We start from the raw sequence: 11,557 nt of genomic DNA on the forward strand, positions 1-11,557 counted from the left end.
CGTTGCTTGGGACGCCCGGCGGGGCGGTGCCGGAAGGGGTGGGCCCGCGGCGGGTTTTCTGTCGGGAGCCAGCACTACTGCCCCATTTCTCCCCGCGCTGCGGAAGAGATAGCAGCTTGTCCCGGCGCGCTAACCGTGCCCGCTGCAGCCAGGCCCCTTGGGGGGAGCGGCGGCACCACCACCACCACGGCGGGGCTGAGGGAGGCCGTCGAAACCGTTGGCGGAGCCCCGCGCGCCGAGGCCGGCGGTTGAAACCGTTGGAGGCGCCGCGCACGGGAGAGCCGCTTGGTGGCGGGGTGGCCGTTGGAGCTGCTGCGCCCGGGTGCCTCCCGTCGCCCGCTGTTACCCGGCGGGCAGGGCGGTGTCCCGTTTGCGTCGCCGCACGCTGAGGAAGGGCGGCTGGCTGGGAGAACGGCCTGATTTCTGAGGGGGCCGCCGTGCCCGTCAGCCTTCCTCAGCGCCGGGCGGGAGACGTAGAGGTTCCCTGCGGGGGCTGTCACTGTGGGCGGGCCCCGGGGGAATCGCCTTCAGGGGGCTGGGGGCGCTCCTGCTGCGCTCGCTTCCCCCAGCCCAACAGATTGGGTGTTTTTGCTAGGTGGGAAACCCCAGCAAGCTGCCCAAGCTGTTACTTCATTTTCTAGAGGGGTTTTCAAGCCCTGCTTGTTTCCTTTCATCATGACCCACAAACCATGAAGTGCTGTTAGTACTCTGTCTTGAACGTTTGTGGTACAAGAATCTTTCAGATGTCTGCTGAGAGCAGAAGAATGGATCTTCAAAAGCTTAATTTTGATTTAAAAAGAAATGTGACATTCATTTGCCTTTATTGCTTTGATCATGTGCAGTAGAAAATGCAGTTTAATATTCTGCATTTTAGTGGTGATATGCTGTTGCCATAAGGTACAAAGTTTTTTTCTTATAGGAGGAGAAAAATATTGTAAAATCTGATATTACTTTAAAAAACTGTATTCACAGATCCAAGGAAAAAAAACATGTAAATTTACTTGGAATGAAGGTGTTCTAATAGAAAACAGTTTTGTCGTGTGATGCTATCAGTGTCAAGGAGACAGCTGGCCATAATGTGAGTAACTTCTGTTTGCAACAGTATTCAAACACTAAAATGTGAAGGACAAATCTCACATTACAGAGGAAGAATCTGCTAACTTCTATTAATTTAGTTACTTGAGATTTGTTTTACAGAAATATAGCAGCACAGTGCTGTATGCTTTTGTAGTCCCATCAGGTATTATGTGCTACAGTGCTATCTACTTGAACAGATATTCAAAGTTATGTTAATATCCAGAGCTCTCATCATGTGTGTAAAATTTGCTTGCATGAATTGTCTCCTTAATTGCTCATAATTAAGTCAGTGAAGAACTCTTACTGTTTGAGTAAAGTTAAACACATACTTAGTATTCAACAAGGAGGTTAGAAACAGATGTAGAGCAGGTGAGGTTAAAAAAAAAAAAGGCCTTCTAAAGAGTTTCATTTTAGCAAATATCTACAGCTGGCCCAAGGGTAACTGTCAAGTGTTCTCTAACAATTCAACAGGGAAAATAATACTGTCTTAGGATATCCATGTGAAGAAGTTGATGCTGTACAAATCTCAGCAAAATACCCTATTAAAGTTATAAGTTGCGTTAAATAAAGTAGTGCAATACCTGAACTGTAAAATATACTTCTCTGTCACTGATGGATCAGTTAATGTAACTTTTAAAAAATGCAGTTTATTTTGGATATTCATTAAAAGTAACCAGAAAAAATTCTCAGCTGGGGCATTGCAAATTTCTGTCAAGTTCCAAGAGAGTAAATGCCAGAAGTATCACTGAGGAATCTGACCCATTCTGAAACAGCAGCAAAACATACATTTCCACATCCTTTAATAGGCAGAGCATTTATATGAAGAATTAAAAAGTTTCTGTATTGTGTTCCTATGATTCCAACAAGTAAGACAATATAAAAATATTACTTCTGCTGGGTTTCAACTTGTAGAGGTTTTATTATTGACCTACTGATGTTTGCAAGGAATGTGCACAAGTTCAGTTTGCAGATGTATTTGCAGAATTTACACATTGACTGCAGAGGGCGGTACAGTACTTGCAAATTACTTGTGAATTCCTTTTTATTGATATCCGTATTTCATACTTGGAGGAAAAACTTGATTTGTTTAGTAATTTGCTTCTATAAAAATTGTATGGAATTAAGTTATCTTTCTACCTGTGATGTTCTGCGAAGCCAAGAAAGGGTAACTGCTTTATCTTTTCAATCTTGTTCAGCAAAGAAAGAGAAAACTAGGGGCACCTATATTTTGTAATAATATTCCTTTCTGCCTTTGCAATTATATGTTAGGACACATGTAAAATGTACAACGGCTCAGGGCAAAGAGTACCTCAGTGCAGAAGGATGTTTCAGCAAGGTGCTGTGATGATCTTTTGTTGATGCAGAAAAGTAGGAAATGGATATATACAATATTGCTGCAGAATCTTACTCTGATGAAGACTGTCAGTAGCATGGGTTAATTAGCTGAACAGTAACTAAATTATTAATGTTTCATCTTTCCAAAGGAGGTGTGTTAATGGTTTGTATTGTCTCTGCTGTGGCCAGGTAGCAATGGTCTCTTGTCCTATGGATTCAAGTGTGTGTTTTTGGTAGCCCTTTCTTTTAAACTGAACTCTTGCCTGTTGCTAATTTCTAAGTGGAGATCTAAAGATGGTATAAAATGTTGCATGTAGAGCTGGACATCTGTTGCATTTCTATATAGTTTCATTGGTGAATTTTGAACATGCTTGCACTGGGAAGGGAATGACAGGCAACCTGAATAGAGCTTCCCATTTCAAGTGGTAATCCTTCTGTGCTCTGTTGATTTCTGTGCAAACAACTGTTGAATTGGAAAGCCCAGATTAAGGTCCCATGTGTGTTGTCTTGGAAGAATGCCTTCATCACCAGACATCACCATAAGTAGCACCTGTAAATACTGAAGTGAAGCTGCTCTTTACTGTGTAGCAGGCAAGGCAACTTTAACTGAATTCCAGCCTGTACACTAGGAATCAGGTGCTATTGCTTTCTGTGTGAAGCTTGTTCTGGCAAGTGGCTGCCAGGTGTGCTGTCAGCTCACTTAAGAGGAAGGCATAATTAGTAGATTCTTATTCGATTTGGTATGGCATAGGTTTCAAACTGGATACCATGGTCAAGACTAAAGTGCCTGAGCATATGAAGATGCAAAACTGCCACGCCCTCTTTGCCAGAAAACTAAGCTTTCTCCTCTTAAATAGCAACCAAAACCCACAATGCTCTGATGGTACTGACAGGTAAGAAATGGTATACCAATATCAACGAAAATTGTAATAAATTAGAGATACAGCATCCAGAAAGCACTAGTCATGGTGTCCACTGCAATTTTTAGTCAGTCACACAGTGCCCAAAACTAGAGAAATACCATCACCTTCAGTAATAGGAATCATAATCACAAAGACATTACATTCCAGTATCTGAAAAGCTATCAACTTCAGTTTCCTGCACTTCTCTTAACAAAAATCGTCACCAAGTCACTGTAATAATAGTTTGAACAAAAGCTTTGTTTACAACATAGGTTTAGCACTCAGATTACCAGGTGATATAAAATTTTTTACCCCCTTGAAATTTTGCTGGTCCACACCAATGTTGCTGCCCCTGCACAGTTATAGTTAAATATCTACTGAACATTAACCTGTAACTCACAGTGAGTTTCTGAACTCAGAGGATGTAAAATACAGAATTCACACCTCAGGATGCAAACTCACCCTCAGCCTTAACCACAGCAACTCTCCACTGTAAGTCAGTTTGTCTCCCAGCATATAACCTGGTCTATGTCGAAAAATGATAATGGAATGACAAAGGACCTAATCTTACTTTCACTGAAGTCAGTAGCAAAACTCCCACTGACTTCAAGAAGAGCAAAAGCCAGCACTAGATCTCTGAAAATGATGATTATTCTCTTCAGAACACCATATGCATTTCCTGTCAGCCCCCTGCAGAAGGATGATGGTCTCTCAGCTTTCCAATAATATTGCCTCATAGAAAAGCATCTCAGACTGCCAGCACTAATCTAACATCTATGACCACCTGACGAATACAGTTTGAATTCAGCATATAACCCGAGGAAGAGAAAAGAATCAAGCCCTATGGAAGAAGAAAGAGGCATACCAGCAGTAATGACTCGATGATAACCTTTGTAACTAACAAAAAAAATGTCACTGCCATATTTTAAGGAGATCTTGCATGAGCATCTATTCCTCTCTGCACAATAAACATCTAAGATTTACAGAATAATGTTTGCTTTTATATATACAAGTACTTACTTAGACATTTAGCAGGAAATTGCTATTAGAAGTGACATAAAAAGAAGAACTTCAATCAAATGGAAAACTATATTCTGAAAGTGATGCAGAAATACATTTTGATCCTCTCTGGGTTAAAAGAAGAGTAAAAGAGAAAACTCTGTTACACAATTAAAACCACTTGCTGTATGTTTAACTAAGCGTAAAAATTGCATGTGGCTTTTTTGGAACTACAGGAGAAACAAATGTCATTGGCTTCTGAACAGATAAAAGAGATTAAAAAGTAGTTACGTAGTTAATAGTCTTTTAATGAGAATTAGCAAAGGTAACAAGACAGAACCTGCACTTTTCAAGTACCTTTCCTCTTGAAGTCATTTAGAAGCAGTCAGAGTGAGCATAAGTATTTAATTAATAAACATAATATAAAGGAAAAGCTAAAGATGTAGGTACTTTGTGCTGGTGCTCAGAACTGTCCATTTCCTACAAGTCTGTTAGATCACAGCTGCAGATTTCAGAGGCTGTGTGGGGTGATACTTGCCAAGGTGGGATGAAAAGCAGTGGTGATCCTTGCTAGCATGTTACAGCTGTGATACAGAGTTCAAGTGGGCCTGTTTTGGATCTACGTAGGGCCAGCTTGGCTTCTGTTACGTGTTTTTGTTGACTGTTACGCAAAGAAATCTGAATGTCTGTGTGGGATAGTGCCTTCTCTTTAACAGGTCTAACTACACATAATTGTGCCTTTCTGTACTGTTCTCATCAACTGACGCTGCTTCAGTGGTTCATGTTGAAGATACCCAAATTTGTTCCTCAGAGCTGTATAGATTCTGACGACTTGGTGTTGCAAGAGTGGAAAAACGGGCTGTTGGAGTTTAGGATCTTTGATTGCTGCAACAGTGTTACCAGGTGGCTGTAGTGTGGTGGAATGGGCTTCAAATACCCTCCTCTGCTCTGGTTTGTTGCAGGCTTGTGAAACCTTAACAGGCTTGTTTCTCCTTGCTGTGCATCTAAAGTTCTCCTTTCTTGGGGGATGGGGAGGGTTTGTTCAGTGTCAAAATTCTTGGGGATTTTGTTTCTGTTTTGTTTCTGTTAATATTTGATTAAGTGGCAGTTAAAATGGAGCAACGATTTATTGTCATTAATAAAAGGGAGGTTCACTTTTCACTTTGCAGATCTGTCTGAGTGATAAAACAAACTTATATTTATTAGATACTGTATTCAATTTACAATGATTATATGTAATGGTTTTATTCTTATGTGAAGCTGAGCAAGTGCAATCACTTCAAGAGGATTATATATTTCAGTCAATTCCTATTTTGCTTTTCCCTAGTTGTGTGTGTTATAGTGCTTCTCATTGTAGAGAGAATGGATTCGATCATTTTTTCCCCTGCTGTGCTAAACCCTCTAGTCTGCAGCAGCAGTGTAAAACAGGGTATAATGATTCAGCAGTATTTTACAAAACTATACAAAACATGAGGAAATAGAGAACCAGGCCTGACATTTTGCCCTTTCAAATGATTAGGAGAAGGACTATCTGAGCATATTCTTTGCTATTTATCAAATACTTAGAAAAATAAATATTTTAAAATCAAAATCCTTCCGAAGTGTAGATGGCATTGTTTTCGTTAGGGACTCCGGAAATGGCTAGGAGGTTTTGTGGAACTTAGGGATATACAGAAGAAGTTTCAGTGTTTCACTAGGATTAGTCATACGTGTAAGTTCACACAGGAGGAGCTTGCCATGTTAGACTCAATAAATATGAAATTCTGCTCAAAAATCCATCTTTATATTGCAGTCCTGTCAGAAAATCCATGCTACTGAATATCACTTTTAAAAAAATACAACTTTTCAGGCCATGTTTTTTCAACAATGTCCAAGAAAATTGTCCTATATTATGCTATTTTGACTGTGTGATATGTAATAATTGACTTGTTTGAGGATAGCAGTATGCTCAGAAACAGTATGTTTAATTTGTATCTACTGAGTTCGTAATGCAATTGCATTCTTCATTTGAAATAATACTCAAAGTGTAATGGGGAAGCAAGCCTATGAATTTCACTTTGTGATGATTTCCAATAGAGAGAAATCCATCTCTGTCATTGCTATATCATGAAATACCATTAGATCAACCATTTTCTCTGGAAATAATTTCTGTAAGTTCAAATACTCTTTCATTGTAAATTGGATGTCTAGGTTCAGTCTCTGTCGTTGCAGATAACTTTGTCCCATTTTCTTTTTCCAGAGATGTAGAACTTCCTGTACACAACCTTATTCTGGGAACAAACATGTTCACTTGAAAACTAATTGTTTTTCTTCTTTGTTTTCCTATTTATTATTTTGCATAGGGCTTCTATTTTCACTTTGTCACTTAGCCTCCACGTCTTTTTTCTATCTATGAAAAGCATGACGAAAACAAGGCAAAAGTTTGCATCAGCAATCAGAAGACTATATTTAGGTGAAGTAAACAGGAGTACCTATGAAGTGTCTCTGAGATATGTGTCCCCATATTTTATATTAGTAACTTTGCAATATTGCTAGATTTTTGGTGCAACAATTTCCATCCTATATTACATAAAATAAGTTTTCCATAGAAAATATACTATGAATTTAGATAGTAGAATAGATTCTATTAGTCTGTGTTTTCCTTGCAAAATATTTATATAACCATTGTAAACAGTCTTGCTCACCTGCATTTGAAACTTGCTTCCCTCTTCTATGTTTTGTTGATGAAAACTGCTTCTTTATTTGTCAGTGTTAATAAGTGTTCAAAGCATCCATATTAAACTATAAATTTATTTGTATTCCTTTGTCAAAATACAAAAAAATATTGTGTCCATGTAAGAAACTGTAAGAGCATCTTAAAAGGTGCCCTTAAGTATGTAAAACTTAGGGGCTATAACATTTTACTTTTAGCTGTCTGGAGTGAGATTGAGAACTCTCTGATGCTTGGAGTTAATATACATAGGGTACAATGTCTGGGAGTTAAAAAGACATGACAATCCATGCATTGAGCAAGGATTGCTGAACTGAATGATGTGGAAATTCTGTCATGATATGCTATAAATTATGCATCTCTTTAGGCTTTAGTCACCCTTCTCAGAACTGAAAGGAGTCACGATTATCTATTTCGGACTCCCAATTTATAGATCTACTGAAGGAGAAAGCAACTTCCCCCCTTCTCCTTCACTGTCCAAAGAAATAAGTAGGGCTTGTTTTCTAAAGAGCAGCTGCTGTGAGCATATGCCCTTTATACCAGCCTGGGTAGTGCTCAGGAGGGAGAGAGACCTGAATTCAACTCCCTTCAGGCTAAGACTCAAATCATATTCCCTGCATCTTGAATAAGGGAACTGGGTCTGTCTGAGGGGACTTGGATACGCTACAAAATTCTACTATCCTTTTCCTAGCTTAATATTCAAAGTTGTTTTTTTCATCTTTTATAAAGCAAAACCATGATCTTGGAGCACAGTCATGAGTGATTTCTTAAGAGATTCCAGTACAGTCAATAAAAAGGTGAAAACAATTAGAACTAATACTTCATAGCCAACAGTAGTTTTCCAGGGTACAGTAATAACTGTAAGAAGAAAACATGGGGAGCAAAAAGTCAACGTATTCAAATAATTCACAATAGAGCTTGAGACTTCTCTTTAAAGAATCTAGGTCCAAACACCATCTGTTAATCAGATAGCGGTTTGCTTCCTGAAGTGACCATGATTTTATTCAGAGGGCCAAATTCCATTGTGGAGTTAATTAGTGAAATTCTCTGTGAGACAGTTATGGCTCAAACTCCTGTCTATTAGGAATCTGCATTACAGGTTTTTCATTAACGATATTCCACAGAAGGACATACTAAATTTATGCATTAAAAAAAAAATTACTTTTTGTACAGATATAAATAAGTGTGAAGCAATAAGAATAATGCTTCAAGCTTTAAAGAACAAAAAAAAGCACCCAAGCCTCTTACAAGGTGGTGTATTTACAGATTGAAAATGAATCATAACAGGAAAAATTTCAGCAGGCTTAATATGCCTACCTGTGTTGCATTTCCACTCGCCTTGACAACTCGTGGTAATTGGTATTTTAGGTTGAGATTTAATAAATACTACTCAGTGTTGTGAGGTATTGCTCTAACTACTGCTTTGAAACAAACATCAAAAACGTGGGTGAATAGGTTTAGTTAGTTTGTTACGGGTATTAAAAAGGATATCATGGCTGTGGAATTCTGAGCTAACTAACAGGTTTAATTACGTACCATTTGACTTTGGATTTGCTTCCCCTGAGCCTGAAGACACATCTTGTTAACATTCTTCTTTCTCTGGAGATTAAAATAGCATCCAGTTGGTTTCATTACCAGGTCTGTGAATGCTGTACCTGTTAGAAAAGAGACACTTCCTCAGCCTGAGATCTTAGAGTAGCTCTGACTCAAAACTTCTTTTAACACATAATCCAGAGTTTGAACTTTATTTAAATGACGTATAGACCTTGTATTGGTCTCTGTATGATGATTAATTCAACTATTCTTGTCATATATTCTTAATCAGCCTTTCACTCTGTGTATTTATTCAGTAATTTTGTGATCAGAAAGATGACTTTGAATAATTAAAGCCGGTAATAAAACTACTGGATTATTGTGAGATTGCTCTCAAAAAAATCAGGTCCAGTTTTAAATCGCATAGTTTATGTTGCCTTTCTCTTCATTTGCTTAATACTGAAATACAACAAAACTGGGGAAAGAAAAAGGTTTCTAAATAGAAGTATTAATTCTTTGAGTTTTAATTCTCTTAATCTTAAAATTCTTACAGTGTTTCAGTCTGTATTATGAAAACACAGAAATCCAAATATAATAAGAATCAAGAAACAGTAATAGTAAAACTTGCCAAGTGCCTAAAAAATGCAAATGTTTGAGTTACTTTTGGGAAACAGTGTAGTTTCCGAAATTCTGGATCCCTTCCAGAAGTTGCATTTCTTCCCTAAGCCTTATCTGTTCCCTTTTTTAGTTGTGGTGGAAGGGTTTTTTTGAAAGCTGTCGCTGTAGACATAGGTGTATCTTGCATATGCAGCTGGTATACTGTTCATTTCCTCTACACATGTGCTATAAATTCATTTACCTACCATCTATCTTCCATTCCAGCTCTCCCTTCTGAATGTGGAACTTGCCCTTCAGTGACCTTGAGAGTTCATAACTTAGGGTCTATGAGCTCTGAATAAATTAACACATTCATCTAGGGTGGGTGGGCAGAGGAATGAAAGATTATTAATGAATTTTCTGCTAGGGAGAACTCAGTTACTGAGTTATTGAGCCTCTCCTCTCTCTTCCCCCGCCACCGCAATGAGTGCAATAATGTCACAAATTAGCTTTTGCCCTGGTTTGAGATTTTTAATGTTTTGGTCCAGTGTTAATAGAAAAGTCATTCTGATAGCTTGCCAGTTTTCATTCTAGTTTAATTATACAGAAGTTACTGCCTGAATTATGGGACAGAGAGAAGAGCACTTGTTAGCAAAAACCACTCCTAAATGTGTCACTGTTTGAAGGTATTGTGTTTAAGTGAACCCCATTTGTAACTGTAAAGAATTTTTATTTTTTATTTTGGACTAAGATGGTGAGAGGAAGAGAAATAATCGTAATACCGACTTTCCAAATGGATACCGACTTTTCTAAATGGCTACAATTGTAATTATAAGGCGATTCTATGATTCTGTGATTCTCAACTGGTTTTAATCAGAACGGTTCTATTGCAATCCATGAAACTGCATACTTTTGCTAGCTGAAAATCTTTCCTGTGGTGTCTGTCTCTTGATAATTCTTGATGCTATCTTGCTATCTTCTTCCCCTCCAACTTCCTCTGCCTGTTTCAATTCCAAAGTAAAGGAACAAGAGTGTTTTGAGATGAGCAGATAGGATTAAAGTGTCAAGCTGATGGACCTTTTACTAATCAACAAGCTGATTAACTCTCAGGAAAGGCAAACAGATTTGGCTGATAATATGCCAGAAGACAGGAAAACACCATGCCTAAAATTCAACAGTTAAAGGTAATATTAATTACACTTGTGGAGTTACCACTCTTGAAAGAGGTTGGACTTGCAGTAACAATAGCTGTGTTCCTAAAATGGACTTCCTGAATCAGCGCTTTCTGGATAAACAACAATTGCAAGAGAGGAAGTTTTTCCCGGAAGGCTTCTGAGATCTAGCCCAGAAAGATGTACAGTCACTTAACAGGCAAAATCATGGTAAGTTTAAAAAAAATTGAAAGAAAAGACCTGGTCTGACTCTCATTTCAAGTTTACACTCTTTCAGTTTCAGTTGGCTAGATTCCTTCTGGCTCTGAGATTCAAAGGAAGGGTAATGTATACAGGAGGTGAAATTTGTAGAAAACGTTTCTCTAGTTAGATGCAATATACTTTCAGGAGTGTGAGTTTCATCTAGTAATGCATTTGTTTCTGTAAACAGGCAGTAAAGTGAAATAATAGGATTTAGAAGCAGTCATTGCTCAATGATGGGAGAATATAATTTATCTGTTATCAGAAACAATAAAGGGTCCACCATGTCTGGTTTATATTATTCAGGCACTGAAATCTGTTAAATCAGTAGGCACAAAGGAGTAAAAAATGAAAGGGAAACATAGTTTTCTTACAGTTATTTCATGTGTTTCATCTGAAATGTATAAACTTTGCTGTTCAAACAGTACCTCAACCTCTCTTTAAATGCCACAACTGCTTTTTCTCCATTATTTTATGTATCCTAATGTAAACAACCGTTAACAACCTCCCTCCTGCCTCATTTAATTATGTTTAACAAGTAATCAATCTGAATTAACAGCAGGAGACTTCATGCCAGTCATATATTTTTAACAGATGTGTTCATATAATTCTGTGACTATATTTGGCAATGAAGGGAATCTGCTGTGATTCACCAGTTTCCTGGGAGAAGACTCGGGGCACACATCATCTTAATTAAGCATTGTTGTTTTAGGCCTCTGACGCTTGCGATAAGGTTAAATAATTGTTCATTAGTTTCTATTTATCAAATACTTGTGCTGATGGAGCTTTTTCATTTCATCTGTAAGAAGGGCCTTTTAAATTCTTTCTTGAAAGATTTTTCTGCTAATACCTTTGGGGGATAGAATGAAAAATACTTTAATAAATGCATAGTAAATAGATCATATGACTCCCAAAATTCAAACACCACAAATCAGCTTGTCTGAAATATTCAATTTTCAGTTAATATACTCAACAATAAATATAATAGGGAT

Source organism: Aptenodytes patagonicus, chromosome 4 (assembly GCF_965638725.1).
Source record: "Aptenodytes patagonicus chromosome 4, bAptPat1.pri.cur, whole genome shotgun sequence".
In the NCBI taxonomy this organism is placed as follows: Eukaryota; Metazoa; Chordata; class Aves; order Sphenisciformes; family Spheniscidae; genus Aptenodytes; species Aptenodytes patagonicus.